We start from the raw sequence: 24,096 nt of genomic DNA, 5'->3' as shown, positions 1-24,096 counted from the left end.
TTTATAGCAAATGCTCTTCCCCTGTCCTTTATTTCGACCCATAAATCTGCCAACAAATGTTCATATATTTAGCCAGCTGTGACATATGTTACTCTTTTCCTCATTATCTTTCTTTATGAAGCAGCGTATTGACTACAACCTATGTCCTCTGTTAGAATGGCTCAAAATTTCAAATCCATTCCCCTTCCAGGGATCTCCATATCTCCCTGAAACACAACGCTGCCAAGAAGGAACCCATAAACAACCCAAGTGCTCGCTGACACTTTTGATGTGCTCTCATGATAGCAAGGGATGGGGGAGGTGTTGGGCTCTAAATTAATTTCTCCCTTGTTCATAATTCTGTAGCCCGACAACAAAGATAAATGACCACAGAAGCAGTGTGTGAAATGTGTTCTCTGGGTTTTGTTGCGCGTGTGTTTTGTTTAGATATTTAGCAAACAGGGTGGTGTGGGGGCAAGGGCTCAGGCTGAGGTGTAGGAGAATATCTCCATTAAGAGAGCAATCATGCCTGCAGCGAGGTACTATATTACTCTGTAAACGAGGTGGAGAGAGAGAGGCTTGACCATCTTCTGGGACGACACCATTCAGCCGACTCTTAAGTAGCACACCACTGAGGCCTCATGTGGGTGGGGTTTAGTGTTGTGTTTGTGTGTGGTCTGGCTGTCTCTGGCTGCACAAATCTTGTCTGTGTGTGTAAATTGTGTGAATGTGGATGTGTGTGTCTACAAACTATAGGTTTGTGTGTGTGTATGTGTGTGTTTGTGTTAGTGTGTGTGTGTGGGGCCAAACTGTAATCTCACATGGCTCGACCCCCTAAACGGAGCGCTGGAGGTAATGGAATATTTATCAGTGGAGGACACTGGGCAGACGACAAGGGGAAACAAACAGGCGTGTCTGACCGTGACCGCGGCATCCCTCGGCATTATGATAAACAACTACATTGTTTGCAAGTCTAATGACCACTCGCTGAACCCAGCATACCCTTCAAGATTTACACACATACTCTTACTCTTCAGGGTGCTACGGGTAAGCTTGCGAACTTTAGTTTTTACTTTTCAAAGACAATGTTAACCTGCTGAGACAAAGTTCTTGCCTTTCCTGGCAGCTAGCACGTTAAGAAGCTTCAGACTGTCTCAGTCTCCCCTGAAGTGCAGCACTGAACCACATCCACCACAATAGCAGATTTGTCCCAGGAGGAAAAGTACAAAGGTATGAGGCAACATTTTTGGTTTTGGATTACTTTTAGCGAATCATTGTGCTTGTCTTTATCCCCTTGTCTATTGTTAATTTGCCAGTTATTGATCCCTTGAGTAGTATCAGTTCAGAGATTAGGACCAGACCCATGAACATTTTAATAAAATAACTCTCCTTTGTGTTCCAAGTCATCTTTTTTTACACATGATAATTTAAAAAACTAAGGTTAAAGCAAAGGCACAAAAATAAGCAATGAGTAAGATTGAAGTGAAAGGAAAGACAGCAACATTTAAAGTCCCCTAGAACCTCAGATTTTTGAGATTTAAAATAAGTTGATTGTGACTATGCATTTGTTACCAGGTGGATCTGGGGAAGTAGGCAGTTAATGCTGTTGTCTCGTTGAAATTAGTCAGGTAGTCAGTGACGTAAGTTCCTAGCAGGAAGTTAGATCTGCAATTCGCTGAAGGTGGCGGTAGACAAGTGCGTGGTGGTGTTTAAGGTATCTGTAAATTTCGGATATAATAAGTAATAACACTATACAATACTGCCATTAGATAGGAGATGGAGGTCTGAGTTCAATAAATATAACAGATGGTTTTTTAATTTGTTAGTGATACATTGATGGAGAAAGATAACGTATGTGATGGTTGGCACACTTGAGCTAATTAGCAACATTCCATGTCGCAACATACAACTACATGCCTTGAAAATGTTAAATCTGTTTTCATAAGGTGTTGCATTGTATTGTATTCATTGTGAGTATGGGTTTCATTGGGAAACGGTTATTGGAACGTGTCTGGATGAATATGCCATGTATGTAATAAGAAATGTATGATATATTTCTCAATGTAAATGTTTTATCCTCTAGGACAGTGGTTCTCAACAGGAGGTATGCAGACCTAGCATTATCCTTGAGCAGTTGCGTATAGCAGGCATGCTTTAAGCCCTTTTCCCCCTACTACTCATGTCAATATCAATGCGACAGAACTTACAGAAGGTATGATATTGATCTTTGCTGCTCTTATGGCAAAGTGGAGTTCTGAAGTCCACGTAGGTTAGAAGGAGGTCTTCCTTTTTGGCATCGGAAAACTTACGCGAGTGGTAAATTGCGACGGTGGGCAGGAAGGGTCAAAAAGGAGGACAAGGGGGCGAAAAGACGGACACGCAACAGCGGTCCGGACAAAAGGCTGGAAAACCGGACTGTCCGGCCGAAATCCGGACGTCTGGTCACCCTATTGAGAACCCCTGCTCTAGGTGGCACTGTTATCTCCTCTGGATATAGTTTTTCGTGATGTTAACATTAGTTTGCTAAATGTTTTCTGATCAAATTTGAATAGCTATTGGCTAGTAGTGTGCATTGAATATGTGATGTAATGTTCAATGAACACTACACTTCGTATTGCTTGAGGGAAGCTGAGGTGCAAAGAGAGAGAAAATAAGATGGCAATTTGTTGTTTCATTGTCTTCTGCAGGAGCAAATACATCTAAAAACCCACCCATGAGTTGTGCCTGTTCATGCCCTGAACACATCCGTTACAATGGCATAGCGCTGTGTATTAGGGCCTACATCTTTTTTTCAATCAAAAATGCTCTGCGCTGGTTAGGGGGTACTTGGCTGAAAAAATATTTCACTAGGGGTACATCACTGAAAAAAGGTTGAGAACCACTGCTCTAGGAAGTGCCACTACCGTATTTTTTATCTGTATTTTGTTTGGGTTTATGTTCTTTTGGTTACAGTTTCTGGGTTGTATCTTTAGTCAGGCACTTAAGATAGAGTGCTTACTAAGGTGTACTGTAATAAAGGAAATAACTACTTTTTTATTTTATACTTGCTTACTATAAATATACCAACCCACACATAATTTTTTTTCCAGTGTGTCTGTTCCCGGGGTGACAAAACATTTCAATTGCATAGTGGGGTATTGCAGTTAAGGTGAGAAATACACTTTGGGATGGTACTGATTGTGCAACTTGGTGTTGTCCTTGTAGTCATGACAACTAAGGTTCAAGGTGCAGTCTGATTGGTTGTTCCGATATATGATAGTTGGGTGCAAAAGGGAATGTGGACCATTGTTCTCAATCCTTTTGTTCCCCTTTAGCTTCTCCTTCTTGCTCGCTCCTGCTCCTTGCTCTCTTCTTCTTTCTCTCCAATTTCCATTCATCATGGCAGAGTAGGTGATATGTCCAACTTTCCTTTCACCAGTCTTGCTCTAACTTCTAGTTTACCCCTCTACCATTAGATCAAGCGGCATTGTTTTCTTTGTTCAGCCAACATGAAAACCTCTACAAAGCAACATACAACTAGTGCAGAAGAGCCTGCAGTAACACTGTACGTTCCAGTTTTGTATTGGAGTATAGTGGTGCTCCTGTGTCCACACAGACACACTCACACGCTACTACTATTGTGGAACCTGCGATCAGCATCATTAGCCTAGCTCATTAGACATTTACAATAAGTAAATCTCATTTCATGGGTCACTGATGACTACTTCTGGGCACAATTGAGTGTCAACAAAAGTGATGCAGAGCCCACAAACACAACCTTTGACCATTTCCATTTCTATAGCTCCCTCCCCCCTACGGATATTTCTCTTTGATTTATGCTACAATACAGTAGACTGATTGAGTAAGGAGTGTAATGCCAACTCCCTGTTGCACACAGTGATGTTTTTAATTGTGCAGGACTGTAACAATTCCGATGAAAATGTATGTAATTAGAACAAAATCATCCGGCTTGCACAAAAAACATTGGGTAGACTGATTTCTTTTTCTGGAATCCTGAAGAACTTTGCAGGAGTTCATGGAAGCATTGTAATTAGACCTAGACTATTCAGTAACCTGTTTATTAGGGCAAACAACGACCTTGTGTTGACGAGGAATATTAATCACTCATAACGAGCAGGGGTTGAGATTCGCCCACATCAACACCTCCATTAATTTTTCAACGGAAGACGGAAGGAGAGGGAGAAGGTCAAGCACCTCCTCAAGCCTAATGTTAATGTCTTCCTGGGGAAATATCCTCCACACTCTCCTCCTCCTTATTCTCTCTTTTTAAACATGAGCCATGTGTTTAATTCTGTTGTTTTTCCTGTCATTTTAAAGTGCCGAACATATATCCCTAAAATAATTTAGGCAATGAAAACACATTAGAACTGTTGATGAGAATACTAATAATGACCAATACTCTGCAATACCCCACACTGCAAGTGAATGTGACCTTCATCTTCAGCCTGTTCCCTTTTAACACAGTACTGTTGATGTAAATAATCAATTCCAGACTGACACGAACAGTTGAAGAGACCCGTCCTCAGTCCATGAGGAAAGCGTCTGATTCAGTTAACTGTAAATAGAGTACATACATGGACTAATCTGACCACAATGTGACCAACACTGGCAACACAACAGACATTAAACCACAGTTGAGTAATTTATGATCTAGGGACACATTTTATGTCAGTGTCCAGATTCTGAATCAAGAACAGTTTGTGACTTCCACTTTGAGCTTTTTCTGTGAGTTGAAACTGAATTGTGGCGAATTTTGCATTTGTGAGCCCATTGATTTTGCCATCCATTTTGATTGTTTGAGTGTTGCAGAACATGGTTAGTCTGGAAGCCCCAGAGAGGGACACCTTTGTTGATAGAGACAGACAAGCAACAAGTCAGTGGAGACGTGGCTGGACAAAAGCGTTAGAGGACTGCTGAGTGACAGATTTTTACATTAATAATGCTCAAGATGTTTAGTCTTAGAAAGTTTTTCAATTAACAATGAACAATGATGATGACATAGCTATGAGAGTATTGCTGCACCAAACCAAATGCTGCATATTTGAAAAATGTTGTTGACTTTGCACAACGCACGTCTGACTTTAGATGTGAGATGTTCTTCTTCTTTGTGTGCCATTTGCCTTTCAAGTTCCAACCACTGTATTCAGTTCACACAAATGTAAGTTAGAAAACTCTTTGAACCCTTGTCTCCTGGCGGGCCAAGGCTTCAGAGGGCAGTAGAGCTGGGGACCAGGCTTGGTGCAGCCCTGGCTTTCAAAGCAACTTTATAAAGGTTCTTTTGAAACGCCAAGGTCACCATTTAAGAGTGTTTGTCTAGATGGCACTCTGCCTGTGGTCACCCCTCCAAGGGATCTATGGGAGAGAGCAGCGTTCTCTGTCGCTCAATGTGTCGCCTCCTGTCAATGTGAGACAACAGAATGAATGTTGTCACTCAAGGCTGAAATAGGGCTCAAAGGTCAGGTGTCCTCTCAGAATGAAGCCAGCTATTGTCTGAGAGGGGTTAGAGAGAAAGAGAGTGAGAGGGAGGGTGAGAGAGAAAGAGGGAGGGGAAAAGAGAAAGAAAGACAGAGGAGACAAAGCGAAATAAAGAGACAGAGAGACAGAGCAAGAGAGAGAAAGAGAAGGTAGAGAAGTGATTAGGCATCGGCCCACGTTACCCATGGGTAACATGGACATCTCCCTGAGGAATTGTTGGTTCTCCAGAACAAAAGGACACTCAGATCTATAGAAGTGTAAGAAAGATGGAAACAAAGGGAGTGCCAAAATCCCAGGAAACTTTTATAAAAATATCTGGTTTCCAACCAATCACTCAAGTCCACCAGTGGGGCTACTTAGAAGGCCATATAAATATCCATAATTACCACTTGTTTTGACTGCTAAATTGTGTTCAGAGTACATTACAGTTCATTACCTGATACCTGGTACAGTAGCCTTCTCAACACATCACTGTTACAAGACATTAGCTGATAATTATTTCTATACTTATTTCAGTAATTCAGTCAACAGTGTATTGACCAACACCCGTTTTGCAAATAGCCTTGGAACTTAGGCAGAAATCTTGGGTTCATCACTCAGAAAAAGTTGGCATGATCTGACAGTGTTGTCTTCTGAATAAATAATTCACATTTTGGGGAGATGATTTTGTGCCTTGTGGGTATTGCATTGTTTGGTTCTGTTTGTTTTAGCTCAAACTTTCTTCAGTGCAATTCCCTGAGGTACGATCAGAAGCTGCTCACAATGAACCAATATCTGGGACAATGCAGTCAGCACTGATGTCTCTATTCATTAAAAAAGAGTCAACTAGCCATTTAGTAGATTGTCTGAAAAAAACACAAGAAGTTCTGGTCCATTCTGAAGCCCTTCACAATGCTGCAATTTAAATAGGAAAGGAGTGTTTTCAAAACATAATTAAAGGTCTTCGATCTATATTATGTCTTTGTCCTCGTAACATCACACAGTTAATGAAGTCACATGGAGTAACCATCCGCAACTTCAGACTTGACAAGGTTACATCACATGAACAAATAACACAGACCAATTATATAACCAATGAGCATGACTGCAGAGGGAAGAAAAGTAGGCAATTGGCTCTGAGTGAAGGTCAAAGGTCCCTCTGACTCTGGTACTGATCGGATGATTGGTTGAGGGAGAGTCCCAGGGAACCTTAACTTGAGTATATCATGACTGTCTTGAACTGCCCCAAGGTTTGTATTAATTGCCCACAATTGTCTGTGACAATTCAGCAGTCTAGTGGGGGGGGGGGGTTGACTGGGTCAGCACAGGCGCAAGTGTCACTGGACGAGTTTGGAGTCAACACGACCAGTGCAATTCACTGAGGGGTGAGGAGAGAGGGAGAGAAGAGCTGTCCTTTGGGTACCTTCCTTACTGTGGGTCAGTAATTCTCATAGTCCTGCTCCGTGTTCAGGACGAGTTCCTCCACAGTCTGATTACACCCAATCAAACACATCCGTTTGAAGAATTTGTTTACCTATGCAACACATCCCTTTTTGATTGGATGCCATGATAAACTGAACTGCTGATGGCTGTGTGTTTGATTTGCGTCCCAAACATCCTGGAAGCCAAACTGAAATCCACTGGAGAGTCAGGCTCGCGTCTATCTGGTCCTGATGGTCTACTTTTAATGGTTTAATGGCAATTTCTCTGTATATGCAGGACATATTATGCAGTCTCCAAGGTTACCTCCAACTAAATGTAGTTGATAAAGTATTTATAAAGAAATTGGCTTTGAACAAGCATTAACAAAAGGAGAACAGGACTACAATAAGAAGACACCTCAGAAGCCTATGAGCTGATCATTTTGATAGGCTCTCCACATGAGTTCACTCATCTGCCTAAAACTAATTTTACATGCATTTCCTTTTTCTTTGCCAGACACAATCGGTGACCATTTAGAAAAGAGAGTTGAGTCATTATAGAGCAAAATGAGTTCTCAGATGGAGGGACTTGTGAATCAAAAGGCTGATTTGAAAACTAATACATGTACAAAAGACACAATGCAGACCGAGAATCTTTATTAAACATTCTGCAGAATGTGTCCCATGTGGGACCATATGGTTTAATAATGTTGAATGAGAGTGGCTACAAAGCTTTGACAGCTAATAAAGCAATGATTGATACAAGGCAACACAAGGTTATTCCACAAGCAGACTTCCTTGAAATTCAAATCATGGAAATGTGATTTGAATAGATCCTTTAGTCACCTACTTCTCTTCTATTGCACCATTTCAATAATTCATAGAATAATACACTTCTCTTTAGATTTTCAATGGCCGTTTCAGAGTATATTGGCTGTGTATAATTTGAGGTCTGTGGTACGGTTCAGATGATTACAGTATATAGACAACACACAGTACAGATACTGTATAGTGGGTTCTGGCTACAGTTCAAAGACATCTCAACACAGTACAGAAGGGGACTACTTTGTAAGGTTGTCTATATTTTGACATTCTATAAATGTATACTACTGTAATGTATCCTATATTGATGTGAAAGAACACCCATGATGGACATCGACATTATATGCACACTGATCATTTTACTGGACTGTTTACTTTCAAAGGACAATCTGAAATCCATGACATCATAACTTAAAGAAATGATGTGAGGCATCCTGAACACATACCATAGCTGTAATCAAGTATTTACATTAGGTTCCTTTGGTTTCGATTATATTGTAACTTCTAATTTCCAAATACTGGAAAGCTGTGAACAAGGTCCCAACAAAATCCTACATTTTTTTTTAACAATTTACATCTTCATGTTCACCTCTGACCATTCTCCAGTTTGGATTATTACCAGTCTTCATATTCTTACCAAAGACATTTACATTACATTGTATTTTGTCCCATTCTTTGCACTCCCAACTGTGACGAATGCAACCTCTGGTAATCATTGGCATTCAGACCAACACTTGTTTATGCCCTAAAACTACCCTTCAAGTGTGTGGGATTTATTAATATTGATTATGATTTATACCAAGCCTCCAAATTGATTTTCTGCTCATGTAAATGTCAAGCTTTAACCCAACAAACAAGGCAGACAATTGAGTATTTCCAGGCTCGAATGTCAGAGCTTGATGTTAAAGAATGGACCACTTGGCCTGGTCTGCCCCACAGCAAGGAGGAAAAATAGAAGGGAAGAATGAGTTTATTAAAAAGCTGGGGGCGAGGAAAAGATAGAAAGAGAGAGAGAGGGGAAAAGGGGGACAGTGAAGGAGGGGTGGGTGAGAGTCTAAGACAGAGAGGGATACAGTGAGAGAAGAAGAGAGAGAAGGGAGAGGGACCACAAAAGAGGCAGGGAGAAAGAGGAGGAGGAAAACGCTCATCTCTGCAGTGTAAATGTCATATGGCAGGGATGCAATGAAGGCCAATATTGATTCTCTTCCTGTTCCTCTGAGGTGTCAGGGAAGAATAAAAAACACTGGCTGGTCGCAAACTGAGTGGTTAATTAAGGCAACCTCTTCTTTCTACATAATCTATTTCCAGTCAGAGACAACAAGCGGTAGGTAGTGTTTTCTGCCCCTTGGGGAATGTGAAATTGAGTATTTAATACTAGGTGTTGGGACAATTTCCCATGAGAGCTCCTCACCCTGGCATCTTTGTTTTCCCGGCCATTTAATGAGGAGAACAACTCTAAAGAGTCATGTTGACGTGCTTCCTGTCTGTCTCATGGGGGGCACAGAGTAGCTTATATATCACATCATGGAGGGCTTTGAATGCAACATCCTGCCATGTGTATGCCCACTGCATGCATGAGAAATGATCCCCTTCTGACTATCATGGATGACTATGGATGGATACTGTACCACATCCGCATAAGTGGACTGATGAAACACATTCTTCTACTGTTTGATCCCCATACCGAACACAAAGCAAACATCTGGAATCATTGGATGACTCACAGTAATAAAGCTGTTTTCCTCAGTTGTGTTTTGGGTGTAAAACCAAGAGTACCAGTAAACATCATTATCCACGCGAACATGGACCGACTTGGTGCAGAATGTCAAACTATAGCTAAATAAAAAAATCCTATTACATACAGATTTCTCTCACTCCTCTCCTTTTGTGATTGCATACCATTATCTGTACTCTGTCACTCAACAAAAGCAAATGTGTACAAATGATGGGGGGCAATGTTTGGACTGAAACAGAGATATAGTCCTAACAGATGGGGTCTTGGTGCTCTGGGAATAATGTGCACCTGAGTGCATGAGAACATTCCAGATTATTCTTCAGACAATAGACTTGTAGTGGTGCAGTCGGTGGGGGACTTGAATTAACATGAATCTCTTCTGTGCCGTGGGAGTTAGCGAGGCTAGCTGTTGAGGGGTGGTTGTTATGAAAAGGTTTGTACCTCATTGATTTATTAATAATACAAATGCAAACATAGGTATATTAACAAACAAACAACAAATATAGCTAACAAGGAATTTAAAAAAAGCCTAAATAGAATGAGACAGAAGAACAGAACAAGACAAGAGTCGCTGAAACAGACTGAAAAACAGGATGTTGCAGTAAAAAAGGAAAACATTAAGTCAGGAGGATGTTTGTAGATGGTGTGTGTGTGTGTGTGGGGGGGGGGGGGGTTGTTGGGGGGTAGAGACAATGGTCAACATGCAATTTTGAATTCAAAACAAATACCTTGCCTGAATGGAAAAAAATCTGGTTGATTTATGACGTGACCCTGCAAGGGCTCTGAGCAGCCCTTTCACATTACCAAACATTTTGCGTCTCCAAACTTTGAGGTGAGATTCTATGAGGTACTATGTGTAAAAATGCATGGATACAGTATATCCTTTGTCCTTGGCAATATCCGATTTGCAATCAGAGACCTTGCTGCCGCATGAGTCCACATCTCACTCAAATCTAAAGGCTGTCGACAAATCTCAGATCATGGAGGAGCTGGATTTTCCATCAAAATAAATCCTCAAGATTATTTTGTCTGCTCCCTGTTGTCAGTATTCAGGGACTGATGGTAGAAACTGCACTGTGGTATCAACATTTTTTGTGACTACTCTGTGTAACTAGAAACTTAAGCAGGGTGTCTTGGTGTGAGACTATCAAAACAAGAGTAATGTTGGACAGTTGTAACAATAGGACAAAGTTTGCTCTGTAGATTACAATGCAGTATATTAAGATCTAAAGAGCATGTCATCACAACCGGAATATCAACCCCCCTTCCCCCCTCACCACAGGAACTTCCTGTTCAGAGGCAGAGGAAGTCTTGGAGGAGGAAGCTGTAGGAGGAGGTTGTGTCCTCAAGGATTTGGACGTGAAGCAGGAGAATGGCCCTGCGGAGCACAGGAAGTGTCCAAACTGTGAGCGTGTGTTCATGTGCACGTTTCAGTGGGTGTGTGGATGTGTGTGTGTCATCGTGTGTCTATTCTGGCTTTCTATTTGTGTTTTTGTCAATGTACTGTATGTACGTGTGACAGTGCTTTCATAGCGTGCGGAAGTGTGTGTGTCTGTTTTCAGTGTTTGTGCACCTGTTCCACAAAGTGTTAATGAGATGAGTGCTGGAAATGAGGAACATTCACTGATTGCAGCGAGGTTCAAGGGAGAGCGCTCACAGTGTTTCCTCCTAATGGCTACCGGACTGGCGCTCGAGTGTTTGTTCTCCCCTGTTGAGAAGCGGAGCTGAGGTCAATGCAACCTCCTTTTCACATGAGCTGCCCCCACCCCTCCCTCTCCTTTGCAGGATGCATTTGGCGGTTGAACACACACTGCTTGTTTCAGGGGGAAAATACAGAAACATACTGGGTTGAAATGTGGCCCCCTATTTTGCTTCCGGTGAGCAGATACAGCAGCAACAACATGAAAGACCTGGTATCAGCCTCTCCTATTCAAAGGGTAGATATGAGATGGTTGTACAAGAGAAAAAGAGAGAACCTTTTAAACTGGCTAAGGAACCAATTGGAAGATAAGCCAGAGGCTTTTTGTTGGAAATTCAAACGAGAAAGGTTGCTGGTAAGAAATAACTGTAATTCACATGTTTTGTGGCGCCCTATCATTTCTGCCATGAGAAAGAACCAAGCTGCAGAGCACGCGTCGAACCTTGGGCTCTGTCGGATTCATTGGGAGAACTGTGTGTGTTTTTGTGTGTAATGTACAAGCAGAGCGTTTTGCATGAATCATTGGCTTTTTAGGGAGTTCACTGACTGACATTGACATACGTAATGATTGTAACATGGTCCTTTCATTCTTCTCAAAACAGGAAGGACGGCACAAAAAAAGACATTACTGCTGAACTCTTTGCAGCACGAAGTAGATCGCATCAGAGTTAAGGAAAACAGTCAAGTAGGTCTTGAAAATGCATACATCAAACTTGAAAACATCAAACTACACTCAAAACTCTTAGGGGATCACTTGTTCTATACTGAATATGGATCAGAAAAATTTTCACAGGAAGATACAGTACAGTAATGATGGCAACGATTCTGTTAAACATGATTCTGAGGTTGCAGAAGATTGCACTATCAAAGGCTGTAAAATATGCAGCTACTGAAATCGAGATGTCGACATGGCTGCTGGCTGAAGAAAAGTTAGTCACCTGGGCATTGTGAATCTCATAATTGAACAACAGGTCCACATTTCTCAGTCCATGGATATTTACTCTACCTTACTCTGTGATCTCGTACTGCCCCATCTTCCCCAGGCTAACATGCAGATGCCATGCAAACATGCTCTCTCTCACAAACACATGCAATGTTAAAGGACTGTTTTGATCATCCGTGGCTCTGAGATAATTATGTAAACATAATTTATAAAGCAGACTCATCCCCGCCCTTCTTCCCTCTGGTGCTCACACCTGTTAGTCCCTCTATCATATTCTTACTCTGTTCCTTCTCTCTGCCATTTCTGGTTCCTATTTCTGTTCTATACCTCACTTTCTTCCTTCCTTTTTGGGTGCCGTCGTCTCACTTTCACAAGCCTCTCCTTTTCTCAGAGCTCCAATGCCAAACCATTTGTAAATATAATTATTTTGTGGTGCCTCTCCCAACTCCAACAAAAAGAGGGCTGTGTGAGCACAAACAATAAAACCCCCAGGAAAACATACCCTCGAAGCTGGGAATGTGAAGGTGGCTGTGCTCCCCTGAACTCCTACAGCATCAACAGCAATCATCCAGATTCTCCAAAGGAAAGGTTGGAGTCCCAGAGGTTTCCCTAGGGTGGTCCTCCACAGCCCTGACCGCACATTGGAAACCTGGGCCCATCAGGATGGACCCTGCTCTCTGCTCTCTTTTTGTTCAAACTCTGCATTGAAATCTGAACTTTTTCTCACATTGTTTCACCATTTAATTTATTTGCAGCGTACTAAAGTCTACCCTCATTTTGGAAATCAGTACTATAATAAGGTGCTCTCAAAGCTAATGCAATATTAATTCATTCTAAACCGTTGTCTGTTCAATGTCCCACTTTTCATAATTCATTCAACAGAAGGGGATAATTCCTCATCATTTCAATGTGCATTTAATAACATTGCTCTACTGCAATTGCCAGACACATGCATTCAAAACCTTTATGTACTTCAAAAGCAGATTCAAATCGAGTGTTTTGTCATTTCATAAATTGCATGAGGATTGTTATTGTCCACAAAATTGCTTAGTGTTTTTGTCTGCAATAGCAACACTACACTGTGAGGAATGTGTTTTTTTCCATGTTGTGGAAAATTCAGTCACTGTTATGTTATGTATATGCTATGTAAGCAAACAGCTTTTTCAGGGTCATTGTAATGGTAACGTTCTACCACATTTGAAATAGCGGTACTGAGCTATTCTTTATGACATTTACAAGAAATAGTGTTTAAAACAGTCCATGGATTGACATGAAGCTATAGGGTCTGAATAATTATACTACATTAGAATGAAGACTTTTAGAGCGACAGAAGGAGATAGAAGAGAGGGAGAAAGAGAAGGAGGGAGAGAGAGAAAACTAATCAGATTTATCGCAGGGTAGCTTTATAATTATTTACTCCATTAGCCATTAGTGGTCGACACAAAGTGCAGTGGCTCGCAAAATTAGAATCCTTATCGGAATGTTCCAGAAACTCCACTGTATCCTCAAATAGAATGTGTAAATGTAATGGGAAGTATGCTATGCTGGATGTAGCAAGGATAAGGACATATTGAGGACATTCCAATATCAGACATCAGTGTGTTCGTAGTAGTAGATTCCAGAGTTGCATGTAATCAAGCACAACCTTCCAGTAAAAAATTATGAACTGGTGCTTTGAGTTCATCTATTAATAAGTACTAAATCACATTTGCCTGGTTAACATGTTTTGTTGACTGGCTGTGGTCATTGAGGAATGATTTGATTCCCGGCCATGCCAAATGACCGTTGTGTCCTTGGGCAAGGCACTTCACCCTACTTGCCTCGGGGGGCATGTCCCTGCACTTACTGCAAGTCGCTCTGGATAAGAGCATCTGCTAAATGACAAAATGTAAACAATTATTTTATTTTTAAATTGCAGAGAGAAATAGGAATAATTTCATTCTGGGAATATTTCCATTGTCAATCTCAAGGTCATGTCTGGAGCAAGGCCGCTTTCTGTAGCCACTATGTATTCCATAAAAAATTAATGCTCTGTAAAAAGCTCTTTGAAGGTCTTGTCTTTGGTGAAAAGAGCCACTACATAAGCCCTAGGTGCACTTATTCATTCTGAGCATGTTGTGTTCTTGTGACATACCTTAAAATCTTTCAGTGTCTAGAAGCCCCTAAGCCTTTGTTCTGTCTTAGGACATACTACTTTTGTTCAACACAAAGCCTGTAGGGTGCTCTATAATCGTAGCTGAAGGAAAGTTTCAAGTGTTCACATGTCCACAGACACAATAATTAGATTGAGGTCAATGATTGTGCTAGGACATACAACTACAAAAGAACGACAGAAACTCTTTTTTCAAGGCAACAACTATCTTGTCCATGCCGAGTGCCCAAAGACTCCTAAATGTTTTCATTATATCTCAAAATCTCAAAGATGGGTTTAAGCACGATGAAGTCTGTGGACTTCTATGGATGAAATATTCAGGACTTTTTCTCTCTTTGCTTCTGGAATTTTTTCTCATAGTGATTCCACAAAAATGATTCCAGATGAAATGTGCTGTATGATTCCCAATTGCTTGGGGAATAACTCATTACAGTCTCGGGTATTCAGAATCCCTAAAAGTTTGCTCTACATTAAAGTTTTTCATGTTTTCACAAGGTCACTCTGCGCCTCTCCCATCCCATAAGAAGGACTTTGAATCAATCCAAACTTTCATCCAATAACAAGAGACTAGTGAGGAGAGGAGGGTGCTGAGGGCTTTTTATATTTGACTTGACATACCAACAATTAGTATTCAGGCAACACTACAGTACATGTTGACTCTATCAGTTGAAAAGGAGCCACAAAGGCTGGATAGGAGACCAAATTATACATCTGGGGCCGTTTTCAAAAAACATCTTAAGGCTAATGGTGGCTCCTAACTTGCCGATTTAGGAAAAACTTAGGGAAAAAATAATGGGTATGTCAGTCTATATTTTAGGACTCACTATTTCACAAAGCAGCTCCTGAAACTGTGAAAAGTTCGAGGTAGTCAAGAGGATTCCTAATGTGATTTGGTCACTAAAACCAAAACACCATATTTCTTATGATTTCTTGATTTAATTTTTTTTTTTTTCAATTACTGTTTTTTTACGCTGTCAGGATTTTTACAATGTTTCTGGTTTTCAGTTTCAACTCTGTCACTGTTTCGGCGTAGGGGGGAGGGGCTTGAGAGGAGGGAGTGACTGTGCGCGCTCCTCCACCCGAGTTTACCTGCAGCCACCAAATCTCATGTAAGTCTGTTTACTTCTGCAGTAGCTGTTTTTTTCAAATAGAAGCGGGCAGGTTTATTGTGGACTTGTAATGGACGTTGTGCTGTTTTGGCAAACTTTAGCTGACGTTATCGTTAGCTCTAGTTTGCGCTAACATCTGCCAAGACAGCACAACATTAAAAGTTAACATTAAACCTGCCTGCTTCTATAAAAAAAACAACTGCAGAAGCAGTTGAACCAGCAACATTGTAAAAATCCTGACAGCGTGAAAAAAAGTCATAAAAAAAAACAGAAATCAAGAAAATGTGTAAAGATTGAATTTGGAAAAACCCGTCATGATGCATAAATTATCAAAATAAAATAAAAGGATATCGAGATTTTTTTTTTCTGTTGAACATTTTTCAGTGCTAATACTTTTTTTAAATGCCAATTTCTATTTTTAATACCTCAGTTTACTGTCACTGTTTTAGCTCCATAGCACTGCAGCTACAATTAACTAAATCTCTCTTACTAATTAATTGTCGTCCTCAAATAAACGCTGCACCAAAAATTATATTGTGTAATAAACCCTGAAGCGTTCAATTGAAGAAATACGCTACAAACAATTCTAAAATTTATGTTGCTAGCAATCCCCCCGAGGAATGTAAACATTTAGAAACATTTCATGATGATGAGCTTTCAAAAAGGTATCGCTAAAGTTATCAGGGATGCAGTCACTTATAGAAACAACACTGAACACTGGAGATCAAGGTTGACAACTCTACGCTACTTGGCCACAGGGTAAATGCCACTATGCATTCGTCAGTAAAACATTGCATCAAACAATATGCCCTCTGCAGACCCCACATTGACAATTCACACATCTGCCTTGCATATTTGTTAGCAAGATGCACATGTAAGAGGCTGACAATTAGCTTATTCATATACTTTTTGTGACACTTACCCTACAATTTTAAATATGTATTTGAATATGGCAACATGATACCTTGTTCTACAATATTTCTATGATGAAATCCTTAACAGACCACTCCCCTATCGACCAATCGCTGAGGGCAAAGTAAGCTTGTAAATATCATCCATAGCAACAAGGTCAACCCTCGCCCTACTTTTATCTTAGCAGCTTTGTGGATCGGTTTTAGGAAGAAACTGTCAGCGAAATATTTGTTTAGCTATTTAGGAAAGCTCTTGGTAAGAAAAAATTTTCATATGGCCCATGAAAATGTCACTAAGGTGTCCCACGCCTGAACCCAACTCTTGGTCCCTGCCATCCAATTCTACTGACATGGTTTCTTCTGAAGCTACTACAAACATGAAAGCTCTGAGAGATTACCTTTCACTCTACACACTGTAGGCCAAATAGCACACAGTAACCGTTCGTGTTCAATTTAGCATACAGTATACATGCGCGCAGATTGCACTGGGGACGGGGGGGGGACATGTCCCCCCCAGATTCCTAACGACCCCGATCCGTCCCCACCACTCTCCCTACGTAAGGTGACAAGCATCAGTTATAACTGCACAGCTGATTAGGCGATGTTAGCGTGTGTAACGTTGGCCACACAAAAGTACTACAACACTTGAAAAGAAAAAGTGTATTATGATTATTTTAACGTATTTTTGGAGCCGGCGTTTGTGCTTTTAGGCTTGGCGTCTTCCTGGTTGTCATGGAAATGACGTTAGTAGGGCCGTTCTTTTGGCTGCTTAAAATTGTAATGTTTGGCTCGATCCTTTTCATTCAGTGCTCGAATTAGGTTGTAGCCTGAGGGAGCCGAGCTTCCATAGAGTGAGGACTGGCTCCCATGAAAGCAACAAAGTCAAAAATCTGAGGGAGTCTCTCATATCTAAGGTGTCTGCCGTATGTTGCATTGTAATTTTGATCTTAAACAACGCTCATTATCCCTTTGTGCACGGTCTCTTACCATTAAAGACGTTAAATTAAATTATAGGCTACTACGGGACGTACTAGATGCAGATTTATAATCAGAAAATATGGCACTAGCAACAGCTAGTTTTAGCCAGGCGACTAGCTCTACCGAGGCAGAGGATGTGAAGAAGAATTTATGAAGGTAAATATTGCTGGTCTGGTTCAAGTGAGTTACGATATATTTCATTTTTAAATTGAGAATGTCTTCTTTGTTTTGCGAAATTGAAATGAAATATGGACTATTGCCATACTATATATCAATAATATGTTGCATGCATGCAAACTCCTCACCTAATGCCTAAACCTCACAGCCAATCAGGGGCTGGTTAAAATAACATGATATTGTTTAGAAGAGAACAGATTCTACATTGATCTAGCCTCATAATTTTGCTCTCAAAGTGCACTAGATTGATGCGTTTGACTTTACATTTTAAGAAATGTTCTTCCGGGGGAGCATGCCCTCGGACCCCCCTACAGGGTAGGGGGATGGCAATATCGTTCTCACTTTTGTTACCTCAGTATTGCACTTCAGTAGGCCTATATATACTGAAGCTGCAATAAACATTGCATATATGTACATATATATTACACAAAATAACAAATGGAGTTGGAATCATTTGCTGACAGCTTGGTCCCCCCCAGATCAAAAATTCCATCTGCGCCCCTGACAGTATACAAAGATTGCCTGTCACTAGACGCTTAGATCCTTGGAAGGTATTAACAAGACAAATGCAGGTGAAGTGTAGACCGTCCGCTTCGCGTTGGGGGGCTGTTCCCCCTGTCGGGATTTATTTTCCCGAAAATGACCGGCGTTCTATACATTATCCCTAACATAATGGACGATGCGGAGGCGTGAACCGTCCGACGCGCAGCGGAGTCCATTATCGAAGGGCATTATCCCGCTTATACCATGGTCACTTGCCAAAATTTTTTTTTTACAAACATTAATTTATGTTTTCAGGCGTTTTGCAAAATAAATTTAACGTTTTTTAACGTTAGCCAACTCTAATATTTTATAGTCCGCTCAGCTCATGGAACCAGCACTGGCTTTCCCCTTGGCTGAGATATTAGCCCAAAAGCCAACAATAATGCTAGCAAGATTTAAAGGCAATAACATTGTGTATGGTTGACAAACACTTAATATCATTTTACAGTATGTTTGACAATAAGATTTGCTAGCTAACCAGCCATGTCACTGTCCCAAAATCAATATCAAGATTTTCAGAACAAAGTAGCCTAGCCTATAGGCCTACCGGCCATAGTCTTGACCACTGTCGCCGACCGCAGCCTGTAGCGAGTTGAACATCAAGACTAGCCAGCTATCCAGCCATGTCATTGTCCCCAAATAAAATCAATATTTTTAAGAGGAATATAATCGGCGCTGCTACTGTTGTGTTGGCCGCAGCCTGTCTTAAGTAGATTGACTAGCGAGGTGAACACCAAATGGGATGTGAGATGAGTGGTGACGTGACACTGACACACTACATTCAGAAAAGAAATATTGAAGTCACTCATTGTTGTAAATACAAGTTATAGTAGCTTGTTAAAGTCTTTCAAAATTGTAAATGGAGGCTTTGACTCCGTCACTGTTGTTTTGGTTACTTATTTCAGATACTTTGTACAGGCTCCTGTGTAGCCAGCGGAATAATTTAGAATGGTGAAAAGACAGTTTTGCTGCAATGACGCAGTAGGTGTCCGTTATCACCCGATATCGAACACACCTGCAGCCAATCAGAATCGAGTATTCACCCAGACCATGGTATAATATGATCCATAATATGCTTAAATACAATAATGGCACATGATACCATGAATAGCAGCTGCGTGGAGCAGTAGCGCTGTCTTCAGTAGGCCGGGGAACTAGACCGTCTGAGGGGTGCAGGAGGAGGATACGTGACAATACCTATAAGTACCTCAGATACATAACATAAATGCTTGACATACAGTGCATCTACTATCTATGGTATCAAGCTCAATTTCTTCTATGCTATTGTACGACTCGTGTCGACCTGATCGCAATCTTTATAATCTCATCAGGCCCCCGTCTCTCCTTCTTTCATCTCTCAGTTCTCTTCCTCCACTCTCCTTTTTTCAGTTCCCTCCTTCTTCACTCATCTCCCTCTTCTCTTCATTTCTCTCCCTCCTCTCTCCCTTATTACTTTCTCTCCCTCCTCTCTCCTTACTTTGTTTCTCTGGGAGCATACAGACCTGCAGGGCGAGAAGTCTGCCAGAGGTGGGCTCAGGTATGGAGCTGCAGCTGAGCTTCAGATGAAGACATGACTCATCAGCCTTGACTTCCCACCCAGAGGCTCTCCCGTCAGACCCAGATCAACTTCCCACTGCCAGCCCCACGTGAGGGGGCAGACAAACCTGCCCAGCATGTTTTGGGAAGGTGAAATCTGAGCACAATGCTGGAGGAACAGCATCACGGAGAGGCAGTCTAAACCAGTTCTGTATTGTGTCTGATTAGGTTCAGGTTCAGGCACAGGATGGATCTAAATTGGTCTGATTGTGTGGACGATTATTTTCCACTTGAAAGTCAAGATCTCTCTTTCAAAGAGCAATATAACGTTGAGGTAGGCATGCTCACAAACATGATACATCCCCTCACCTCTTGAAACCCCACCAGGCATTTCTACCACACTCAACAGTTTGCACTGGGGCTACAGTTAAACCAAGCCACTATCTTTTAAATCTCTACCTGATTATGCTAATGACCAAACTGTCTCCGGACTCTGAGGGTTGGAGAAAAAACACCTGTCAGGTCCCTCTCCTGCTTCTGAAAGGGGCATCACATGAAAGGTTGGAACTCTTCTGCAGGAGAGGAGTACAATAGACAACATCAAAGAGCAGGAACTGAGAGAGTGTGGAGAGGAGCACTCACAAGACTATGTTCACCTGCTTCAGTCAGAGGATGAGAAGAGAGGGGAACGTTAGTCCTTTACGGTGGCACATCCTTTATGTGTCCGTTTATCGCCTCAAAGATGCAGTTAGAAGTTTACTTTGTTGGTCACACCTCAAAACAGAGGTGATTACACATTGCTAACAGGCAGGGTCGGCCCAAGGCATAAGCAAACTAAGCGGCTTCTTCTTTTTTTTTTATCGGCAACGATAAGCGACGGCGAGGAGCCCCCAAATCAATTTTGCTTAAGGCCCCATGAAGGCTTGGGCCGGCCCTGCTGACAGGCCACTAATGCAGGCCACTAGTCAGTTAAATGTATAATTTAGCATTGAAAAAGCAACGCGGAACTGCATCACAAAACACATGTTATTTTCCTAATTAAACAGCACATTGATTAAGTGACCAATTTAACAATGCCATAGAGCAGCGCACAAACGCTCATACTAGGTGTTTAAAACTGGCGTTGTATTTTTCCATACCAAGAGAATCAACAGCCCAAAAGGTCTTATCAGTGCTATTCAGCTACAGGCAGATTCCACCTACCTACCAACCTCTGTCTGTACCACCCCTTGAGCACTTTCTCTATCTCTCTTAGAAACAAACGCTTGCTTTCTCTCTCTAAAAGACACTTTCTCTTTCTCTCATACAATAGGCTATATGATATGTAGACAAACTGTGTGTCTGTCTATCAAGCTCTCTACTTCAAGCTTGCTCTCTCAAACATACTCTCTCCTAAATCCACGTCCATACACACATACAGTCCACCCACACATAAAATGCCCTTTCAGTGAACAGCCAGTGCTCACAGTGTCTTTTGAGTTGAGTCAAGCAGTGATTTGCTAAAAAGCTCTGACAGGGAACAGAGACAATGAAACAGTAAACACTTCCACAATACTACAGTCTCAATATGTAAACTTGTTTTATTTTTCCGTTTCTTAAAAACTGTTCCACGCTTGCGTCTCGGGAGGGGTGTACTTTTTAGAGAAACGGTTAGTGCTGCATTCCGCAGGAGAGAAGGAAGGCGTCTACACACATCTCTTTTGATGTTTAATTCATAGATATGATTCATATGGATGTGCGTGTTTATTTTTGGGGGGTTATTTCTCAGTTCAAAATGTTGACACTGTGCACTCCTCACAACATTAAAATCCATTCCCACACTGGGAACGATAAGTCTAAATGGAGAATGGGATAAACAGCCTTGATTCCTTTCTCAAACCCCTTCTGACCTTCTCTCTCAGTTCAGTAAACATGCTGTTAGCAACTCCAACAAATGATTACTGGCTTCAAGGGGTGTGCTGTTTGTGACTGTTATTTAAGAGAAAAAGGTCACTTAAAGAAGCAAGTGCCTGGTGGAAAACACCAAACCTATACAGCAGATATGATGAGGAGTGAGAATCAGGCCTGAGAGATCCCACCACGCTGTGAGTAATCCGAAGAGGATGACATTCTGTAGATACTGTTCAGCATCTACCCATCTCAACAATGTCGGTCAAGGCAAAGAGAGAGTAGAGAGAAATGGCTGCCTCACTATGAGAAGCAGTGTGCTGTACTGAAGGTGTACACATAACCTTTTGTTATCAGTTCCCCTAATTGAGATTAATGGTGATTATACAGCAGACAATGGCAACGACAATAAAACTAGCCATGATGTGAAATATCATTGTATATACATAATACGTAGCCCCCCCAGCCCACATATTTTCAATAAGTTCACCATGGACTCACTGTTCTGATCGTCCGCCCTGTAGATGTACAGAGAACAGAACAGCCCAGCCTTTACCTGGTGGTAACAACTTCTCCCTTCTTTTCTCTGTCTTTTAGTGAGTCAGGCAGAGAGACGGGCAGCCCCAGAATGGCTTATTGGTACATTGATCAGGACTGGGCCTCCCTATTGCTGGGATAATCAACAATTGATTTCAAGCAGCCAAGTGGGAAAACACATTTCATGCCACTGATCTAGATCGTAGCTACCACCAAGATAATGAACATTTATTCTTAAAATCGATTTGCATAATTTAACTGATTATTAGTCAGGGTTATTTTAAATGAGGTGATTTGTTGTTTGGTAGACTTAGTTCTATGTATGATGGAACCCCCCCCCCCCCCCCCCCTCCAACATCTTAAAATGTGTCTTCACTTACAGAAAATAGCGTAATGGTCAGCCAATAAACTAAAAGAATGGTCCATGGTCCATGTTGTTGCTTTAAGTGCAGCAGGCCTGTTTGTGGCAGTGGGAAGCAAGAACTCTTTGATACAAGTGCCAGCTTCCCTACACTTGGTACCCTGCAGGAACACAATCATGAATATTTCATAGGAGACAGACGGCTCAGTGTGAAGCAACTGCCTCTCTTCCTCTGCTGTTTCTGCCTCTTCTGTTTCTGTCTCTACCTCCACCTCTGCTGTCTCTGCCTCTGCTGTCTCTGCCTCTGCTGTCTCTACCTCTGCAGTCTCTCCCTCTACTGTCTCTGCCTCTGCGGTCTCTACCTCTGCTGTCTCTACCTCTGCTGTCTCTACCTCTGCTGTCTCTACCTCTGCTGTCTCTACCTCTGCTGTCTCTACCTCTGCGGTCTCCACCTCTGCTGTCTCCACCTCTGCTGTCTCTTCCTCTACTGGACTGCCTGCAGTTTGCCTACAGAGCCAACAGGTCTGTGGACGATGCAGTTAACATGGCCCTCCACTTCACCCTACAGCACCTGGACACCCCAGCATGCCAGGATCCTGTTTGTGGACTTCAGCTCTGCCTTCAATACCATCATCCCTGCCCTGCTTCAGGACAAGCTTTCCCAGCCGAACGTGCCTGTTTCTAGCTGCCAGTGGATCACAGACTTCCTGTCTGACAGGAAGCAGCGTCTTAAGCTGGGTACACAAGTCTCTGACTCCCAGTCCATCAATACCAGATCTCCTCAGGGCTGCATCCTTTCTCCTCTGCTCTTCACTCTTCTGTACACCAACGGCTGCGGTCCATCAGGACCAATACCAATACGCCACAAACACAGTTTCTTCCCATCCGCTGTTTGCCTCTTCAACAAGGCCAAGGGTTCACATTGACTTTAAATGACTTTAATTTCTTAAACACATTGCATTTTGCATTGCATTACACAATTGTATCTTTTGTACCATTTGTATTTTTTTGAATATTTGTATTTTTTGTATTTTTATATTGTAAATGACGGCAACTTTATATTTGGGTGTGCTCACGCCTTCCGCGAGCACAACCTTTGTTCTCTCACATATATATGATTTATTATTCTTTTTGCCCCCCTAAGGATCCCTCAATATTTGGACTCCATAGACAACGTTGGTGTCAAAGTGTTCGTCTTGGCCACAATTGCGTTGCTTCTATTGGGATTTACGTTCCGTTGCTTGGTTTAGGCTGAACTTACGTTTTTGTGGCAAAAAGTGCCTTGTGTCACTTGTGCCGTGGTGTACTTGCAGCATCATACATGTACATTTAAGCAAATCAAGACTTGCATGTACAGTAAGTAATGTCACATTAAAGAATGTATTTAAACTCAAGCTTGTGTGGTGCGTCGCTGTCTTCAGTGCCACAGCCTAAACTTTATGTCAAAAGAAACATTCTCATTTCCGGCGCTTTCAAACAATCCTCTCACTCAGTGAAGTTTGGCTAGCCACTGCAACTAGCTTGCTCGTAGCAAACCTCTTTTGAATTAGCCATTTCTTCCTAAATAGATGTCAAGCTTATTTACGTTTTTGGGGGGCATATTTTTAGTTAGCAGATGGTACTGTTTGAATTGCGATTCCATCTGAAATACTGCTGGTGACAATGTTGTTACAGTAGCTTGTTTCAAAGGGGGATCTTAATGAGTTATGCAATATTAGCAGGCTAAATGCTTGAAAAATTTCACTAGAAGAGAAAAACTTAAGGGGACGGACCTACCTGCAACTGATGCAAATGGTACCCTGTCTAGTTTATTTTGTATTTTATTGTATATTTTAATTAAATTCTAAATCCA

At 41.6% G+C, this 24,096-nt stretch overlaps 1 long non-coding RNA gene across 4 annotated transcripts; it reads left to right on the top strand.

Moving 5' to 3' along the window:
* The first annotated feature begins 679 nt into the window (after positions 1-679).
* LOC146253524 (uncharacterized) lies at positions 680-23,638 on the top strand. Of its 4 annotated transcripts, XR_014731642.1 has the most exons (4): positions 680-1,026; positions 1,106-1,209; positions 11,713-11,795; positions 22,813-23,638. It is a non-coding gene; the product is annotated as an uncharacterized LOC146253524 (long non-coding RNA). The 4 variants fall into 4 exon arrangements; XR_014731643.1 differs by lacking the exon at positions 11,713-11,795; XR_014731644.1 differs by lacking the exons at positions 680-1,026; positions 1,106-1,209 and adding an exon at positions 10,513-10,816.
* The last annotated feature ends 458 nt before the right edge of the window (positions 23,639-24,096 follow it).

Source organism: Hypomesus nipponensis, chromosome 17 (assembly GCF_054491055.1).
Source record: "Hypomesus nipponensis isolate SF chromosome 17, ASM5449105v1, whole genome shotgun sequence".
In the NCBI taxonomy this organism is placed as follows: Eukaryota; Metazoa; Chordata; class Actinopteri; order Osmeriformes; family Osmeridae; genus Hypomesus; species Hypomesus nipponensis.
The sequence above is the reverse complement of the archived record's forward strand: the minus strand, read 5'-3'. Positions and strand labels throughout refer to the sequence as shown.